Below are 20,999 nucleotides of genomic sequence, written 5' to 3' on the forward strand. Positions count from 1 at the left end.
GGAGAAAATGTAAACCGAAGTAATTTGTTTTTGTAGGGATATATTTTAAACAAATTGGGCAAATGTATTTATTTCATACTATACTATAAACATACGAGTAATCAAAATTATCTTTTTCCGTAACGACAAATTCTAAGTACTTGTTATTTCAGTGGGGAATAAACTTGACATGTTTAAGGTAATATGTGAGTCAAAAGTCCAATCAGGGAAATTGAAATTCGCTTGGTCTGCAGGTTTGCTGCGGCAGGAGTATTGTGTGCAGAACACTTTTGTCGGGATGATTAAAAAAATAAATAATTAACTTGACTCTTAAGTACAAAATAGATGTAAAGTGATCCATCTATCTTTCAGCTTTAAAACACAGTTTTTTTAGCACGCCTGAAAATTCACACTAGTCTAGTGTATATTCTTAAAAATTCTTGTTTTAGTTTCAACATTCAACAAAGAATGTTTAAATAGAACTTGTTAGGGATGATAATTTTTCAATAATTTCACAAATTCAAGGTTTTTGACATAACTGAATATGAAAAACACTCAAGGATCTATTTTACATTAATTACAACCAAATTTCCTCCTTGTCATGGTAACCCATTATAGATGATTTCGAGTTAAAGCCCACTCAAAATTCATCACTACACCCTAACAGATCAAAGCAGCTACAACCAAAGTGAGAATTAACCTTTATAGTAAATTCTTGCTTATCTACATCTACGAAGATGTTTATCTCAAACTCAACGGTTGTTTAATACCGAAGATGACACGTCTTCTGATAAAACCACAGTTTAGGTGGCGAAGGATTGAAAACCATTAAAAATCTACATATTACGCTGTGTGATCCTACGAAACCGCGAATAATTTGGGGCCTGAACCAACCCTGCGGGTTAGCGAACTTAGGCACGCAAAAAATACACGGACCTTGTATTTGAACCGATAATTTAATAAGGTGTTTGCATAATTTGGAGCAGCGTTGGATCTGGTAGCGTGGTATCAGCTTCGACCACAATTTGATTAACATTGAGCAGGTCTGCTGCCCCAGGATGGTGGAATGCCGCCTGCAGCTCGAATTATTATGGCCCTCCACCAATTAGCGACCTCCAAGGATCGAAGGATAAAGACCTCCACTAGGACTTCGGCACCTCACCTCAGCCCCAAATTGCCTAAATCTCCAGTTTGGGTGAGTTGTGGACTTGGCGTACGTAAAACCTTAACTAATTTGTTCTGGTTTATTATCTTAGCTGTAACATAAATTACAGGTGGATCTTGATGACCGGTTTTGATATCCGTGCACTCAATATTTTGGGTGGCTGTTAATGAATGTAGCTGTCGATTTTAAAATACTTGAATCGTATCCAAGATTTTATCAAATTTGTTTAAAGTGTTACAATTACCAAATTCACTATGTTAAATGTTTAACTGTTTCTTAAAATTTAAACCACATTGTCTGGGAAATATAGTATCTTACACAATTTAGTTATCTTATACATTTAGTAGTTTTGGACATTATAAAATAAGAAACTTATGAAACAGGCCGATTTAAGGCTTTTAAAATATTGTGGTAAAACAATTCTTTTTTTTTTAATTCACAAGTTCAGAAAAAAATGTTTATATAACATATTGGATACGGGTTTAAATAGTATGATAGTAGGTATACTGGTATACTTGATCGTTCAAACTTGCTCATAGGTTCAGTGCTTAAAAATATTAATTTATTACCTTGTCTAATCTCTTTTATGAAAGGTTTCCAGCAATTCATTTCTTAAAATATTTTCAGTCAGCAATACTGTGCATTTAGTAAAATCAATGGAACATCAGACATTCCAGTAAAAGTTTGAGTAAAGGTACATTCTATTGACCCATTCTTTAACTTCAACTTGAACGAAATAATTCTTTCCCTGAAGATATAAACCTACTTTGGATATTTAGAGATCTACGATATAAAGAATGTGAATGAATTGAGAGGGGAATTGAAAGACAATTTGTGATGAAAAGTGAGTACAGAATAGTGTCTATGGACGTTTATACAAACAGCGGATGGTTTATAGTGGTTAGTTACGTAATTCTTGAGGTTATTGATTTGTTCTACATTTAGAAACTAGCTTGTATGAAAATCCAATTGCTAGTATGCCTACTGTGAAGGCTGTTCAAGACCAGCTGAGTGAAATGTGAACAAAGACGTACAAAAAACAATACTTGCTCGACAACTAGTTTATGTGTGGGCCACTAATGAAAAATATCCGCTCGCCAAAAAGTGGTCTGGTGGACATTGGATGGAATGCTGTTCTTAGCGAGTTGCAGGGGCTAATGGATCAGCTGTAGTTCATCAGCCAAGGGGAACATGTGGCATATGTCATTACTGGCCAGCACTTGTAGCAAGTTGATGGTAATTGAGTGCAAAAGCCGTCAATTTAGCAACGTTATTGTGTACTGGGCTGTGGCTTCTTTCTAACTGCCTATCCTTGTTGAAAACAACTGCAAAGTTTTGAAAATGTAGGTGGATGGAACGCTCCTTTCAGTGATATTTTTTATGGTATCGAAGAATGTGTAAAAAGTGGTTTGAAAGTTTTGGTCTTGCTAGAACCTACACAGTTAATTATCAATTTGGCGTATATAAACAAAACAAATGGATAGCTTAGTCTAATTCAAGATTCTAACGAATTACTTATGTAATAGCCAATAAATTATTAGATTGTGTTGAAAAGGGAAACTATAGTCGTTAAAATCTAACTCTAAACCTAACAAATAAAACTGGACACCATGTTTGAAAACTATTAAAATGTTAAGTGAAATGATAGTTATGAAACTAATTTACTTTTATAATATGTATTAGGGAAAACTATAGTACAGATTTCCAACGTCAATAGGTAGAAATTCCGACCAATGGTTTCTTGGTCAACCTTAAGGGATAAATACGCTACTTAAATATTTATCCTGAAAAGGTGATCTTACTAATATTATAAATGTGAAAGTTTGTTTGTTTGTTTGTTTGTGTGTTTGAAGTTCAATCACGCATTAATTACTGGATGGATTGGGCTCAAATTTGGCATGATGATCATAGCTCACATTCCCGATTAACATATAGGCCCTAGGCATATTTTTATCTCAAAAATCCTTTCGGGCTCCGCACCAGTGGCTCTAGAGTTTCCCATGTTAACCTTATGAGTACTCATATTTAAATGGAATTAAAGAATTTAGTCAGCTGTTTCAACTAAAAAGTTTGGTTCTATGATATGCAAAGACATGAAAAGTTATAAGATTTACCAACAGGATGCAGCACTATTATATTTTTTCATTTATGAACACAGCTTATTTGAACTAAGCAGCAACAAAAAACTGTGCTACACAATGAGAACTGTCTGTTTACAGTTATGTTTATGTTTTTAATTTCACGAATAATTTGTGATATTTTGTGAATCTTTAATAATTTATTTTTTTCTATTGTTTGGGTGAAGTGGTAGAACATTATGGCTATGGTAGATGTGTAATAAAGTACATTCTGTACTTTTACTGTAAATTTAAAGAAGCAAATTTTATCATACTTTGTCCCCCCTCATTGCAAACACTAAGCTTGAGTATAACTGTACTAAGCATTTTATACTTATATGCCACTCCCGTACGAAGGACGGGTACTCTGCTAGTTATTAATAAAGATAAATAAAAATTAAATTATTTTAGGTTTTATAATGAATACAGGCAATCTTTCCTAATCCAAAGTATAATAATTAGTGGTGCCATTTGTCTCTTTATTTACATGATTCTCCAAGTTTATTCATTTTGATTATATGTAACTGTCATATTTTCCAGCGGAGATTGTAAATAATAAAAACCCGGTAGAAATAGTTTCATAACTGCTGGTTAACTAGGGTTTATAATATAGCCAGACTTTGCATTTTATAGCGAAACTACCACACTCGTAATTATGATTACCATGGCGCATTTATGGTAAATTTCACAAGTTAAAACATAAATAATGTAAATTACGCTCTGGTTGAAATTCCAAACATTATATTAGTATCAAGTTAAAAATATGCAGGGAACCTGTCAAAAGTGAACCAATTCGTGTAGACTTCGTACCCGCCAAAACTACAGCTAACAGCTGACTTTGTAGCAACAGAATATTAAGGGTTGTTGAATTAGCTGTGATTTGCCGCCATATTTGCAAGTCAATCAGCTGATGGCGTGGGCAGTCGTTACTCGACCTGTAGCCTAATGTCATTTCATCATCGGGGTTTCCAGCTATATAACTAAATGACGCCGGCAGCCTTTTAAGTTAAATTAAATAACGCCTCTGCCTCCGTAATATGCTCTAAACAGGTTTACAATGTATCACATTTGAAATGGCCGCCGAGTTTGTTGTGGTTGAATACGTCCTGAATATTTTGAAGTTGTTATTATCATGATTCATGTCGTTACATGGGAAAACCGGTTATTTGTCTAATCAGAGATAGTTGGGGTTTAAAAACAATATGGATGGAATTAAGTGGTTTCAGATATGTTTGTGTTTGTTAAATATGGGATTAAATTTTCATTTGCTAACTTTTAATTCATTTGTATGTTATGTCCTAAGTGTACAAAATAACCTAAAACTTAGGCTACATGGTAATAAAATTGTATATTATATTTTTGAGATGATGGGTTACTGATATTTTTTTAACCTGTAATTATTATAATTTACATTATTGTTTTTACTTTCATAACTTGTTTGGATTCAATATACATACAATATGTTTTGCTAATAATTTATAAATGCAAAAATATGAATATATTATGCTAATACAACCTTTTATCTTGCAAAATAGAACACCATCCTTATGATAGATATAATTCAATCCCTTGTGAATTCTTAGTCTCATTTTGCTTATTTATATTCCTAAGACGAGTTGTCTACATACGTAATTGCTTATATCATTTTTCTCTTTAAAATATACTATTTTGTACACGTAAATTATTTTTGATTGTTTTTGTGACACTTTTTGTCCCATTTCACTATGTAACTCGTTGTAACTTTGTAATCTGAGATTGTTATTTTTTTAGCATTTCTTGAATTGCAATCAGTGTGGTTTTAGTAATAAAAACCACATAAATGTTAAATCAACACATACTTCACAGAAAATGCAACAAGATCGATCCAAATCTCACGGAGATCGATTACAATCTTAAAATGCATTCTGATAATGTTTATCACACTCATTTCCATTCTTCAGCATATGAACTGGTATTTATTCCCGAGAATATATAATGTAATATTCAGACATTCAGTATGGACGTTGGTGCAATGGTGTGGCAGATATGGATATTGGATGGTGGAGATGGACCAGATATGGAGGATGACTAATTGATTGACACGTTGAAATCCGTGACACTGCCACTCCAGGTCACATGCTGATCTACCTGTCGATAACTCATGAGATTTTAAATCTGTAAAAGAACGTTTTATGATTTAAATTTGTGACAAATTTTAAGAACATTTGTAGTCAAGACTCTGTTTTACATCTTACCTGACAAAGTGGGCTTCCTTGTACTGATTATAGCACGCCAATTAGCTAATTGATGCATTTACTTACTTTTGCCGCATTCTTTCTTTTCGCACTTCACTATTTCAACCAAGCAACACAAAACTGTCTGCTTTTATTAGGCACGTAATACGTTTACGATTGAAAATAAGCTGGCAACACTGAAATATAATACGACTACGATCAGCTGGTGCAACGTTTCCCATTTCGTTCAACGCTTGGATTTAACCTAACCGAAAAACACGTTGTATAGTGTTTGAAAGATTAATTATTTATATGCTTTATAGTAACTGTATGAAAAATATAATGTGTAACGCGGGTACAAAGTGCCTTTGCAGCACTCGTGAACCTTTCCACACTCGCCTGTGGCTTGTGCGTTAACATTTCTCTCTTGGACAGCAAAGAGCCACTTCGCACACTAGTTACACAAATACACAATACACAAATTTTTTTATGGATTTTATTTTCTAAATCAAAAATCTTTTGAATTATTGTTTACCCTGGATTGGATAGGAAACTAATGACGTTAAAATGGTTTTTCAAATATAATAATAAACTGCAAAGTGGACCAGAGCATTAGTGGACCTTTACCAAAAATCGTTATGAAAAGTTTACTTATGGCTTGGGTGAGAGAGATAAATATATCAAAACATGAAATAAACACTACATTAGAATTACGTAGATACTGTATAAAACGTACTCAAGTAAAATACATGTTTTGTTGCGAAATAATTTATTTTCTCACAATTTATTTGTTTTTACGGATTTTCCACGATCAAATCTCAGATAGTACCTTAAAACATCGGCAAAACGCTAATGTTTGGTTACAAAAAATATCCTTTCCATCGAATTTTTTTTATTAGAGAAAATAAAACATCTTCCAGGACTCATGAGCCAGTATCATCTATGTTTTGAGCTTCAATGGAGGGCTTCAATGTCGTCTACAAACTTTCAACTCGTAACTCTGTAAATATCGGCTCGGTTCCGAGCTCTCTAAGTATAGTGGCAACGATAGTGCAGGGTGGCAAAAAGTGGTTAGCATGCTATTCCTTGAATCAGAGCCATTCTGTGGCATCAACTGCTAATCATGCAATCAACAGATGGTCTAGGGAACAACACCTTGAGCGTTAGAGCTATTATTCTAGAACACTACAAGTACTTGGCAAGAAGCTGCTCCAATACCACCCGCTTCACACTCGGGCTACTAAAGATGGTCAAACAACTACCATTGGACACGGTCATTTCAGGAAACATTTGACACTCAGAATAATCAATGACAACAAGAAGTGTCAACTTTGCAACCAGTCAGATGTGGCTACAAAGCAAATAATTCTGGATTGCGATAGAGTTGGGATTAGGAAAAAGGTCATGTTTGGTCAAAAGCAGCCAGATGATGAACCAGCCCCTAATTGTGCAAAAGCTCCGGGATCTAGTCAAGGACACGGGTATAGGCTTACCTAGTTAGTGGCAAGTTAGACCTTGCACCTTGAGTTTGCCCTCTCATAAATACAATACATGTTTTCGTCTGCCCAGGTATCGGTTGCACGATGCAATACATCACACACAGAGAAAGATGAAGATATCCACGTGCCTTGGGCTACCACTGTGGATCGCACAACTGCATGGCGCGGTGAGCTACATGAATAAATAACACAGGATGCGATTAATAAGAACAATGAATGAAGCGGTTTTTGCTGGAGCACGATAAAAACCCACCGATCGAGTAAGTTTACAATTAATATGCTACGCTTCGTGCAGCGTTTCGGTGTATCTGATTTTTAATTGGTTCTACATTCATCACTTCACTCCTTATTCCAGACAGGACGGGTGGCGCCATTGTTTCTAGATGGCTTTGTTATTTAAAGATTTATGTGGTGATTGTCGGTATTAATCAACTACCAGAGTTCCTTGATGTCAGGGCAAATTTAAACAAATGTTTTGAATTGTATTGATTGGCCAAAGTTTGAAATATGAAACTGGGGAAATCTTTCTGATATTCATAATATTTTAAAGGTTTTTTCTTTGCAAAGTTTTCCATTTCCAAATTGTTAATGACTGTAGTGATAGGTTCTACATTTTACTTATGGAAATAAACTGAGAAGTCAGGTGATCTAATCTTTGAACTTGCTCGTTGACATAGACCTCAAGCAAAGCATAGAGTGAGAAGTTTGTGTTTGAACGAATATGAACTGTACTTAAAATATAAGTTTTTAAACAGGTACAAATTCTGAAACGTACACAAAACTCCTTAAGAAACGTGCGTTCATGTTTTTATTCGCTTGTACTTTGTTTACGTAAATTTGTGTACATGGTTGTTCAACCGTACAAATTTTGAAACCCAAAATCAGAAAACTACAAAAAAGTACAATCTTACAACGGAGGCCACCTTAGTCTCTCCCCACAAACTAATTCCCCTTGTTCGAACAGTTGACAAAGTGTACAACGCAGCAAGGAGGTGGTCACATAACTTAACTCCAAGTTCATAACCGTCAGAGTCTTGTCAATTATTCACACACGGCGTTAGTTTGTCGTGTCAATATATTATCTAAGTGGGTCTAATTCGGGACCGTTCGTTACAAATGCCAATGGCCAACTTAATTCTATCAAACAAAGTTCGCTAACAGTTATTTAAAAATTATTCAAGGATAATTGGACTGAAGATGTGTGCGATAACAGTGTCATCGCTCCGAAATACGACCGCCCTGAGGTGAAAATTAGGTTTTGTTTCTGGACCTGTCAATTAAATTAGAATTCGTTGATACTAAAGTGGCTAGTGTATAAAAAATGAAACAAAGTGACAGATATGGCTGTTTGAATTTGTTTTCTCTCTTTCTTTGCTTGTATTTTAAAGTTGTTTGTTAAGTTGTGTTGACTTATGTCCACTTAAATAAATTACAATGTATACTATCCCAGTTTTACATGTTTGATTGGCACACATAGTTTAGGTTACGTTTATATTTTTTATAGTACAGTAGTTGTCATGTGCTCCTATCAGATAAATACATCTACTTATTAGAGCTAGCTAACCCGGTAGATGAAAATGAATCCAAGATTATGCCACATATTACTTTCATTGTTCCAAAATAGCTTGCAATGTTAAAAGGGCTTTGAATTGACTATTCATCTTTATTTAATTCTAAACATTAACTAAACAACTATTTATCACATTCAATTGTTTTTATTTTGCTCCATAATGTATGTTACTCTCGGGAACTTTATCACGAACTTTGTCTTATATATAAGCCATTTTGTCACATGGCTTATATGGTCCCTCAAATACATTTAACTTCATTAAACAGATAAAAAAAAATAGGAAAAGCGAGTTAAATCATTGAAATTAGGGATTTTATGGTAAAATTGGTTTTCATATATTTAGATTAATACTTTAGTGAGAGTTATACCGAAAGATACGACAAGCATAGTTCAAGAAGCAATGTTCCCGATTTCTCAATCAATAAAATTTTCAAAGAAACAATTTGGAAATCTCCTCGATCCATTTCAATTTCAACACAGGAAATTACAAACACCACTCAAGAAATATTTTTTAGCTCACAATTGTCACAAGGAAACAAAAGTTTTATTTAACAAATTTACTAACTACCATAAAATTTTAATTTTGAAGTGCTTGTTCGGTTGTACACGGCACATATCAAGTGAGAGTGGATGACTTGTGTTCAGTGAGTGTATTCAAGAGACGGTCCTCACTCAATCCATCTCCTATATACATCAATCTCTCAGACATCTATCAACATGTAACCTTTGCCTCCAGAGTCAACACGTGCTCAATACAAGTCTTGGAGTCGTATTTATCATATATGTACAGTTGTTTATTTGAAAATGGTCTTGTTAATTTAAATGGTAATACTTTGTTTAAAATTCTATATTTTTTTGGTACAGTCATTTCTTTTTTAACATTATTAGTGCGGTCAACATGTTTAAGCATGGAAGTTAAATTTATTTCTATGTTAAGCATTATTGGGAATTCCATCAACACTCAATGTGTTAAAAGCTGAATTTTTACTAAACTTTACTACGTTTGTGATGATTTCGTTTTACCGATTCCAATCATATATTTAACATTTTTAACACTTTCCTTCCACTTACTACATACAAAAATCCTATATACAAAATATACGTTTTCCAAGGGATTAATATTTTTCTTTGTACACAGTTGACGAACTGGAATACATTGTATGTTTACTAGCAAGGTGCAAGTGAATGGGGTGAGTAAACGTTTTCCAATGGAAGCTAGAATTTGATAGATTTTTTAAATCTTCATAAAGCTCAAATTTTCAACAGGCACATAATACACAAACTAAAATATTCATGTATAAAGTCAATTCATATAAACTGTGAGAAAGTCATAAACACTTTAATTTATTCATGGAAAATTTAATTTTTATACTAAAATCATGAACTACATACAGTATTTGTTCATTGGTTTTTCCGAATGAGTGTATCTATATTCTTGACAAGGATCCGGAGAAAGGAACCGAAACGGTCGTCCACCCTTAAAGGGAAGGTACTTTAAATTTCTAGGAAAAATAATGGTAATTTAACCTCTTATTTATTCAATTACTATTTATACACAATTTACAACTAGGTACAGACCAATATTGAGATAATATGTAAAAATATATCTAATTAGAAATTATATTTGGTGTCCACAAAAAAAAAAAAAAAAAAAAAACGGGCTGGAAACGTTTTCATGGGAAACAATGTTAGCCGTTTAATGTAAATTTGTTACTGGCTAGCGTGAGTGCAGAGGTAAGACAACAGTTATAAATTGTTGGCTCGTCGGAACTTGCGTGGGAGAAGATAAATCTAACAGTCAAGACCTCAGAGGTACCTTATAAACTAGTCCGCCATTAAAATTGTGTCTAATTTATAACAGTGTCCAACAGGAATGTAATTTAGATAGAAACTTTAATTTGTCAGCCTGTGAGTTCGTACTGAAGGTTAATTTGTTTGGGCTATCCTACAAAAACAGTTCGCAATTCATTAATTGATTGCATTTTGAAATTTTGGTAGTAATTGCGTTTTTATTAATTCAATCCAAACATAATGGAGAAAGAAATCCACTACAGTTAAACGAGCAAGAAAATACCATCACAGACCTGCAGACTAATCAAATTTTTCTAGTTGAATTTTCACTAAAATACTTCCATAGATAGGTGTTATTTATTTTATATCAAAATTACATTAATTTTTATGAGTACTTTTGCTGATACGGTAAAGTGTTGATTAATCAAATGCAATAAATAATATAAATAAAAAAATAATAGTATCAAATAAATGAATTTGCCAAATTTTTTATTTTCTTTTTCTACATAAAAATAACGGCGCAATTTAAATTAAAGTTTTTCTCGTGGCTTTTAATTGTGCAAAAATTATCCTAACTTAAAAAAAATGTTTTGGCTCTACACTATGGACGAAATTAAAATTGGGCATTTCCATATTTTAAGTGAAAAGATAAAAAAGACGAATTCTGAATCATTTTAAACCCAATAACATTGCAATCCATTACTCGGTCGTGCAGGTTCGAGAACTTAACGAAGTATAATAGACAGCTGTACATAGTCATGCGTTTTAACACAATGCATTGCTTCATCAATTTTAGCAATTAGAAACAATTCTATGTATTCAGAGTATATAACTTTTTATGGCTTAATATTTTGAAAAGTATTTATTATGTTAAAATTAGTATATATTTTTTGGGGATGTGTAAGGATTGTATACATCTACTAAATCCGATTCTAGTATGTGTATGTCATAAAAGTATGCCAATTACTAATTTTTTTTAATTTGATTATATTAGTTTTGTTTTATAAGAACTCATAATTATTAGAAAATACTTTGGATTGGCCAAAAAAGGCAAATAACAGAATAAAGTGCAACTTTTTTCATCTAATTATTGATTTAGTATCATAATCATATTACATACACGCTACGCTTTTTCCACTCTGTATACTTTAGAGTATGGTATTTGAACAAAGCGTGCACATGAACTTTAACAAACATGTTTGACAGACAACGTGTCAAAGAATGTTAGGAATGAGTTAAGTGTATTATTGTCAGAGGAATAAATGTCACAAAGCTAAATATCAAGCAGCAACACGAGTCCTTAGTTGTGACAGCTTGATCTTTAGAATCTCACAATCATATATTACATGGGATAATGTCAAGTTGGTTTTTAATGTGAAATAAATGGTCCGATAGAGAACAATGAATTTGTTATTAAAAATAAACACTTCAGCCTTTAAAAAAATAAGGTTGCCAATGACACAGAAATATATACCTATAAGGTTGGATGATTATTACAGCTATAAGACTGACTAATCTATTATTTTCAAAAGCGATCTGTCCAAATCATATTGTTCCCAAAAGTTTACGAAACATTTGGATAATGTTTCTCTAGAACCAAAACACAATCCAATCACTTCCATTTCAGAAAAATATAAATTTATAATTAAATATTTAACATGTTGATTTATAAATTTACTTTTTTCTAGTCGTTTATTTAAGTTGATTTAGGTTAGTTTCATATCGAATTTGTTGAACGAGAATTATCTCTTTGTTTGTTTGTCTTTCAATCAACAAAATATCCACTCTTCTAGTGCTTTAATCAGAATAAAGACAATGCCTCATGGACTTTCCATGTACTATATCATTTCGGAAGGCTTTTGCTACAATACTTACTACAATACTTATTTTGTGGTTCCTTAAAAGTTCGCCAAACGGGCATAAGCCAAGGACACGTGCATGGGGTTCAATCTCGACGCAGGCATGCCAGTTCAAAAATTGAAATAATCGATAGAAGAGCAGTTCAGGCAGCCCTTAACTGTTTGATCGAGTGATAAGAACCACTTACAGATAACCGAAGTCACGCGACCGAGCACAATCAACCTTCAACCATCAATGTATATAACTCTTCCTCTGATGTATATAACTTTCCCATCGATATATATATAGCTCTTCAATCGATGGATTGAACTCTCCCATCGATGTATTTAACTCTCCCATCAATGTATATAACTCTCCCATCAATTTATATAACTCTTCCATCGATGTATTTCACTCTTCCGTCGATGTGCTTAACTCTCCCATCGATGTTTTTAACTCTTTAATTCATGTATATAACTCTCGCGGTGTTGTATGAATCGATGCTTTTTACACAGTAAGAGGTTCTTGGGTGTTTTGAGAAATGCAAGCAATAAATGTAAAATATTCTTACGTCTGTGCATATGAGATCTCCATTGTTCTTTAGAATTATAGTATGAACATGCTTTCTAATGACAAGTTAATATTGGTTCAGTGTAATAGAAAATGCAATGTGAGAAAAATTTTGCGTAGTAAACATAAATATAGATTAGTTTCAGTACCAATGCATATACTACGAAATCAAATTAAAGTTTTGTTCTTTTTGAAGTGAATGTACTTGTTACGAAAATGAGCTATACTTACCTTTTAGTAAAACCACAGTTTTTAGTGTTTAGACACTAAAGGTTTGCCTTGTTAAGAAGTATGTGAGGTAATTGTGTGGTAAGCAGTCAAACGAACTGAAATGATAATTAAAGATCACGGTTGTCAAATAATTAATTACAACTTCCCTCAAGCAACCCCCTGATGAATAAATTACCACCTTGTACTAAAGGGAAAGTTCCGCAAAATCAAAGGTGAAATCGGAAAATTCACGCTCAGTCGGATCCCTCAAGTTTAAAACACAAAACATTCTCAAGTGTGAAACGGTGGCAGAAATTAGCTACAATGAACATCATCATGTAGTACGTAATTGAAAGGAAGTTTTATAGAGATACAGTTGAGATGGTAATATGCGTAATGTTTTATACAATGTGATAGAAAATATACATGCATACCAATTTACCCTATACTGAATAACGGAACCACCACAAACAGTTTGCCGTTGAATATGGTAAGCAGATTTAATTGTTTTCGCAAGTTGTTTAATTTTTAAGAAACATTATTTAGTGATCAAGAATTATCCACAGGTACTTAAATAATATGACTATCATTACCCTTTAGACATTGACACCAATTTTTTGCATATTTTAGGCTGAAATAATATGAGTTTACGTTGAAATGGTATGTTTTGTGTAGCTCTTTTGCTGATTTAAATGAGCATTCATTTTGAAAGAGACATTTTATTTAAATCCTAGTTAGTCTTTATAACCACTCAGCTTTCTAGCCAAACCGTCATGGCCTTTTTCATATAAAAATGCCATAACATGAATTTCTGTATAGACTCAATACTAATAGTATATCAAATACTAAGCAAAAAAGTAAACACTTTTTGGTAAAACGTTAAAACTAGTTTCAAATCAAGAAAAAAGAGATTTCAAGAAATGTTTTTTATTTTATACATCATATATGATGAATACAAATTTAAAAAATTATATAATCAAGTCATACTTTTAATATAAAACATACGGTTGCTCTATCTATTTGTGGAAACGTAACAATATAGCCAACTTTAGAAAATTGTACTTGTCTTTTGTGGACACCCTGTATTTCTCTTTCATTTATTTAACTGAATGCAATCCCGAACCTTTGATGTCATCAATTTCTAAAACTTTAAAAACTTAGGTTACAAAGTTTACACCTAATTCTAGGTAAAACTCAGCACTTTGAAAGTAAAGAGTCGAATACGCGTTTAGGTTGGCTGTTTGAAGCTGCAAAGTGAAAAGTTTTTACCTTCTAGAACTTCTTATTCATGAAAAACTAATGAATAAAACTTTGTAGAAAACAGAGTCAAGATTAAGCTTTTCCAGTTATCAATAAGCTGCCATGTCTGAGAATAATCGTGTTTTTAATATTATGTAGGCTACCTAACTAAAAAAAATTTTCTACAAATTCATATTTTTTCTTTATGATTTTAGTTCTAACTTTAGTTTTAACATTGTAACGATAAACATGTAACGAACCATTACAGTAAATATGTACAGGGTGTTTCGAAAATCTCTTCTGAAACTCCGTAGACATGTTCCATCAACAAAAACCAAAATATATAAACATATGCCATGTTATTACACATGTTACATAGTGATCATATGCAACACCTAGAGATTGTAAAAATACAAAGGTAATGTAAATATGTATTCAAAAATCCTCTGTTAAAAAAAAAGTAAAAAGTGCGCATTTCTAAAGTGTTCATAAAACCTTTTTAATTCCATTTCATTTCGCGAGGTGGTCCAGAGTGGCCCAAAGTGAGTTCAAACATTATTGAGCCAATGTTCAATTAAGCCAACAATTTTGATTAGCACTTCTCTCAGTCAAGCAATATACTTCGTTATAGGATTCATTGTTAACACCAATCCAGAAAGTATATTGGAAATGGACACAGATTTAACACTAGAAGCTTTTGGAAAGTGAACTAACCCTACACACGTCTAATGTAATTAACAAATTAGATTTAATTAGAAAAATAAAATCTTTGTGTACGTTTATAATCATTAGTAAACATTACACATGAATTGTTTTTTTTCTGTTATTGAATAATCGATATTTAATATAGTATCGTATACTGAGCTCTCTATAACTGAACTATCTTTCGTCTTTGAATTAAGTATTCGAGTATGAACAATATATCAGAAAACTATTCAACAAATAGTATGCTTAATTATGGTCTAACATGTGGACTACGGATGGATGCTAATTTTTTTTTACTTAAGTTACTGATTTTGCATTAAACAACTCTATTTCAACTGTCTAGTGTACTGCCAATACGAAAAGAATATAAAGGGTGTCCCGTTACTCACTGGACACATGTAGCGTTATTGCTTAGGTCAAGACAAACACATTTCTCCATAGGAACATGGGTCTGTGGTGCCTAGTTTTCTGTCTATATGTGTATGTGTAAAAAAATTGAAAACTCCTTAACAGTTTGAGATACAGCGTTGAGATTTTGCAAGTATGTTTATCTTATTAAGACCTATTTCCGTTTAAAACTACATGTATATTAAAAAATCTTTAGAAGTTTTAAAATGGCGGCAATTTTAAATTGATTGTACCAAAAGGATTATTAGCATTGTTTAAATGGAGAAAAGTGGTCATGAATTACGAAAAGAACATTTTTCTCTGCTGTTATGTATTAATTCTTAACACATAAGGTATTGTTAAAAACTACATAAAATTTACAAACATTTTTGTCTTTTGCAGTTTTTGTATAAATGCAACGGTTTTCGTGAAATTTTGCACCAAATATTTTAAATTGCAGACATTTTAAAGCTGTTGATGATTTTTTAGTATAATGTTAAACGCAAATAGGTCTTAATAAAAAAAAAAAAAAAAATTGCATAATCTCAACGCTGTATCTAAAACAGTTTAGGAGTTGTTGTTTTTTTTTCTGTTTAACACATAAATACAGACAGACGGAAAACTAGGCACCACAGACCCATGCTCCTATGTTGGAATGTGTTTGTCTTGACTTAAGCAATAACAATAACGCCATATAAATGTGTCCAGAGTGTTACGGGACACCCTGTATAATCAATTCCTTTGTTTGTTTTGCATATATTGCATATATTACTGTGTATTGTTCTTTCGGCACTCTTTTACTTAAAATACAATGTCACTTTCTACTTATTACGCTGATCTGTTATTTTACTTCACTAAAAAAAATAATGGTTTTACTACCTGAGACTATTATTTTTTACATTGAAGAGTATCTAGAAAATTATCACTCTTTTCTTTCATAACAATATTGGTTTTAATTTACCACGTGCCCCTCATTCGACCGCTCCCTATTTCGATAGCACTTTTACTGTTATAACGGTGTACATGGGACCCAGCTAATGTGAACAATAGTCGGTTACATGATATTTTACCTACCTGAATATTGTTTGACAATGATGTCCATGACATCTTGAACCGAGTTATAAACATTTATCACATTACCTGTACAGACTATTTAAAAAGACAGGTAATAACATATCTAATAACAATAGGAATTCCTATGTGTTTACTTATAGGATTAAAATGAACGGTTAGTGAATTTTTGTATGATAAATAGGTTTAAATACAAGTAATGTAGAGTCAAATCACTGGGGGAATCACCGGAAACAGCTGATACTAGCTAGATATAAAGTCAATGCTAAAAGGCTGTCCCTAGCTTGTATATCCAGTAATTAAAGCCGTAAAAATATTTTGTTTCAATTTTAAACTACTATTTGTCCCCATAGAAGATAGAATTTTCTTAATAAAATTGGGTCTTTAAAAAAACTGCTATAACCAAACTTCAGAGTAAAATGTAATACAATATTGTTCGTTATAGTTGAACATTAATTGAAATTGTTATTATTTTTTTTACTACAATAGCTCTGTAAGTTAAAATTTACTTTATACATTTTATCCGTTATTGATGAATGTTAGCATCCATTTTCCATCATTCAAGATACATCTTGGCAAGATATACCAAGGTGTAAGAACAACTTTGCTCCCATACATCACTAAGTTTTCTCATTGCGTAGGTAGAATAGCAGAGTAATAACTCACATGCGTAGGGAGTTATTAGTTGTCATCGAATATCACTTTAAAAGAATACTATTTTAGAGATTCACTCGCTAATGTCATTTCACAGCTATAGATAGGTGAATACATGAAGCAGCAAAATTACAGTGACTTAAGAAATGACTTGTTCATTAATCCTAGAGCTTTTATTCTGGAATAAGTAATTACAGATTGTGTATAACATTTACATTTAGCATGGAATGTTTTAAGCCTTAATATTAAATTGTAGAATAACGTTACAATAAATTATTGCTGAAATAACAAAATTATGTGTTCTGAAACCTTTCAAAATAACGTTTTTTTGGAAAGCAGTATTTAGAGAAATCTACTGTTACATACAGCATATGTCACGAAATGTTCCGTGATCATGAGGTTTTATAAACAGTTCCTCAGTTCATCAACTTAGTTCTGTCAGCCGAGTCCTAAACTATATGACATTCTCCAGAATTCCATGTAAAATATCTAAAATCATTAAAGGATATTAACTTTTTAATATAAATGTTAGATACGTTAGGCTGGTGAATTGTAATTTCTAATTTTCCTGGAGATTCTTGATGAGGAACATAAAAAATATCCACTTTTAGTGAATTGGTATATGGTAATCAACCCTTACCATTAAAAAGATGTATAATCGTAATACCATATACGTCGTGAAGTCGATTTTCACTGGTAAAGAGTTGTCTAAAACTATTTTTATATAACGGATTTTAATATTCTGTATTTGTGTGCATATTTGCGTCGTGATGGAAAATATCGTTCATAACTCGTACCGAAAGTTATTTTCCGGCACTTGATCCATTATGCTTGCCTTTTCTCTGTGTTCGGCTAGGCCTCACACGTGACACATTTAATCATGAGCGCGAGCCGGAAAATACTACTTTCGGTCCTTGTAATGAAATATACTTTTCAGTGGTTAAGTCTTTAACGTTTGAAAGTTTTCATTAGGACTCAAAAATTGTCAAATGCAGAATGTCAGACCTGCTAGCAGTTGTTATAGAAAAATAGCTACTTTCTCAACTTAGTTATCAAACATATGTTTTACAGTATGAGTAAGCAAACCATTATTTTATAAATATAATAATATAATTTTTTAAAGTTTTTTATTATGACAGCAAATGACTATTACGTGACTATATGTCAAGGCCCGACTCAACTTTGCCATTTCCAACTAGTTCTTCATTGAGTTATCCCGGGAATTAAACACATGCAAGTTAGTAAATTACAGCCGTTACTTTCGTAACAATTTACGCTTGGTGACATTAACAGTAGAAACCATCACTGGCTGTATTTTTCATTCATAAATTTAAAGTTTTGATAAACTTTCGTACGCTTAGTTTGATATATTATTAAGCAATTTTGACCCACGTTTATTTGTTTCCCCCTAGCTCCAACCAGAATATCAGTACTGTACTCATTTCTGCGTTGATTTAAATTTTTTATGTATATCTTAAACAAATGTAAATATATATATATATATATATAATTAAAAGTGATTACAGATAGGAGTAGCAAAGAAACATTCAGATTTCCTGGAAAACCTGTAATGAATAAATTACCTCATACCGACGAAAACTTCCATATAATCAAAGGAAAGTTCGGAAAATTGACACTTAGTCGAGACCTTAAACTTGATAAGAAAGAGATTCATTGAACTATGTAAGCTACTATTTCAGGATACGCACATTAAAAGAGGTTTTACAGCGATTCTGTATAGTTGTTGTTATTTGTAGAGAAGGTATGCATCCAAACTATTGCTTGCACGTAATAATATATATATATATATATATATATATATACTCACAATTACCATCAATAGAATGTGTATAGCAAATGATAGATTTAAAGAAGGACCATTACACAGCTATCAAAAGATTATTAGGGAATTTTAATCTAGAATTTTACAAACAGTCGGATATCGTTTGCATTAACTGAAAACAATATTCATAAATCCTACAAATCGAAATTACAAAACTACTCAAAATCAATTTCTTAATATTACGCCTTTTAAGAAACATGTAATTCATAATTTTCTCTGTAAGCTAATGTTGATTACTTGAGTTATACTAAAGTAAAATGTAGTTGTCCTTAAGATAAACTATTTATTCTATCCTACAAATAAGTAGTTGAGCTGTATTTTACCATTGTAGGTCGAGTTAAAGATTAATTTGGATTTCAAGCAATCAACTACACTCCTTGTCACTTTTCCATGTTTACCTGTAAATTGTACGTATTTATTGGTATCTATTTACCATGTAGTTTTGTTAGAGCCAGCTACGCCATTTCAATACCACATGTAATGCTATAACTATAACGGGGTACACGAAAGGGTCCTCCTAATATGAAGACCGATGGTAATTTACATGGTACTTTACCTACTTGGGTATTGTACAATGTACCTTACACACAATGCTGTTATTATTTGGAACACTGTATTTTACAAGGTACCTCTTAGGTAGAATTCACTTAACATCTTACCAATATAAAGTACCAATAACCATGTTATAGCACGCTTTGCTATTACTAAATTTCACTAGTTTTTCATCTTTTTCAACTTTGAATCTTGACCACAATTAAATTTTACCTAAAAATGGTTACATTTAAGAAATAAACAAATTCAAATGCTAGAAATAGAAAGTCAAATCACCAACAGACCAGACAACAGCTGCTAGTGATTTCTCCAGTAATTAACCCCTTCAAAACTTTTTATCTCAGTTTTACTCCGCCATTTGTCACTTTAGTTATTTTTGTATAAAGTGCGTTCAAACCTCAGACCTAAAATTGTCTCATTATGGTAGTTTATTATCTAAATATATTTACTACAGTTAGAAGATCATTTCAAACAGTATAATTACTTGTATTTAGCTCAACTTTGAGTTGAATGTATCAGACTTCTTATTTTATCCGTTATTGATGTAAGCATCCATTTTCCATCATTCAAGATAGTTCGTATCTCGTCAAGATGTACCAAGGTGTAAGAACAACTTAAGTTTGCTCCCATACATCACTAAGTTTTCTCATCTTGTGAGAATAGCAGAGTAATAACTCATATGCGTAGGGATATAATTATTGTCATTGTAAATCACTGTAAGAGAACAAAATCAGAGATCCACAAGTTGATATAGTTTTATGTGTTTATTTAAGCTATTTTAAGCTGCAGGTAAAATAACCTGTAACCTATTTTCAAGATCCAAAAGCTTTTGCCACAGAGGAATCATTAGTTTTTTATATATGTTTTAGCTTTTATACGACTAAAAACCATGAATAAAAATAAAGGAGTTAAAGAGTCAAAACTTTGCAATCTCTATGAGCTCTATTAAAAGATTGTCATATTTTAATTCATGAAATTTATGGCACGTTTGTAACTAAAAATATTGTATCAATGTAATTTGATAAACACATATATTAAAAATGTTTTAGCGAATAAGTCCAAATGTATTTAATTAAAAGTTTTAATGTATTAACGATACCACCCATTTTATAATTAGTTTATACCACAGAGTCTTCTATGAGTGAGACAACAGAAGACAAGATAACGACCATGTGAATGTTGAAGATATTCTAGAGGTTTAGCCAACAATATGAGCTTAGTTAAGGATTACGAATTAGTTAATCTTTAACACACTTGTTTGTAAGTTAGGAATAAGTTGACAAGCAAAATCAAGTGACATATTTTTGGCTGAGGATGAGACATTGCAGTTGTTTCGTGCATTGAAATAGTACTTAAAGACGAAGCCAAAAAAGTAAAAGTTACAATGACAAATCGTTTAAAATTAAAATGTCTTTGGAATGTCTTGTAAACAAACGAGAATGAGTACCTGCAAAACATCGAACGTTGATTATTTATTTACTATTGATAATATTAGTATTATATTATATTAAGGTTTACAATCCAGAGCGATAACAATCGCTGACAGAATATTTAGAGAAATGCCACATTTATAGACAGCCAAAGTCACGGGAAGT

Source organism: Macrosteles quadrilineatus, unplaced genomic scaffold, assembly GCF_028750875.1.
Source record: "Macrosteles quadrilineatus isolate MER2022 unplaced genomic scaffold, UCM_ALF_1.0 Scaffold_8__2_contigs__length_117827958, whole genome shotgun sequence".
In the NCBI taxonomy this organism is placed as follows: domain Eukaryota; kingdom Metazoa; phylum Arthropoda; class Insecta; order Hemiptera; family Cicadellidae; genus Macrosteles; species Macrosteles quadrilineatus.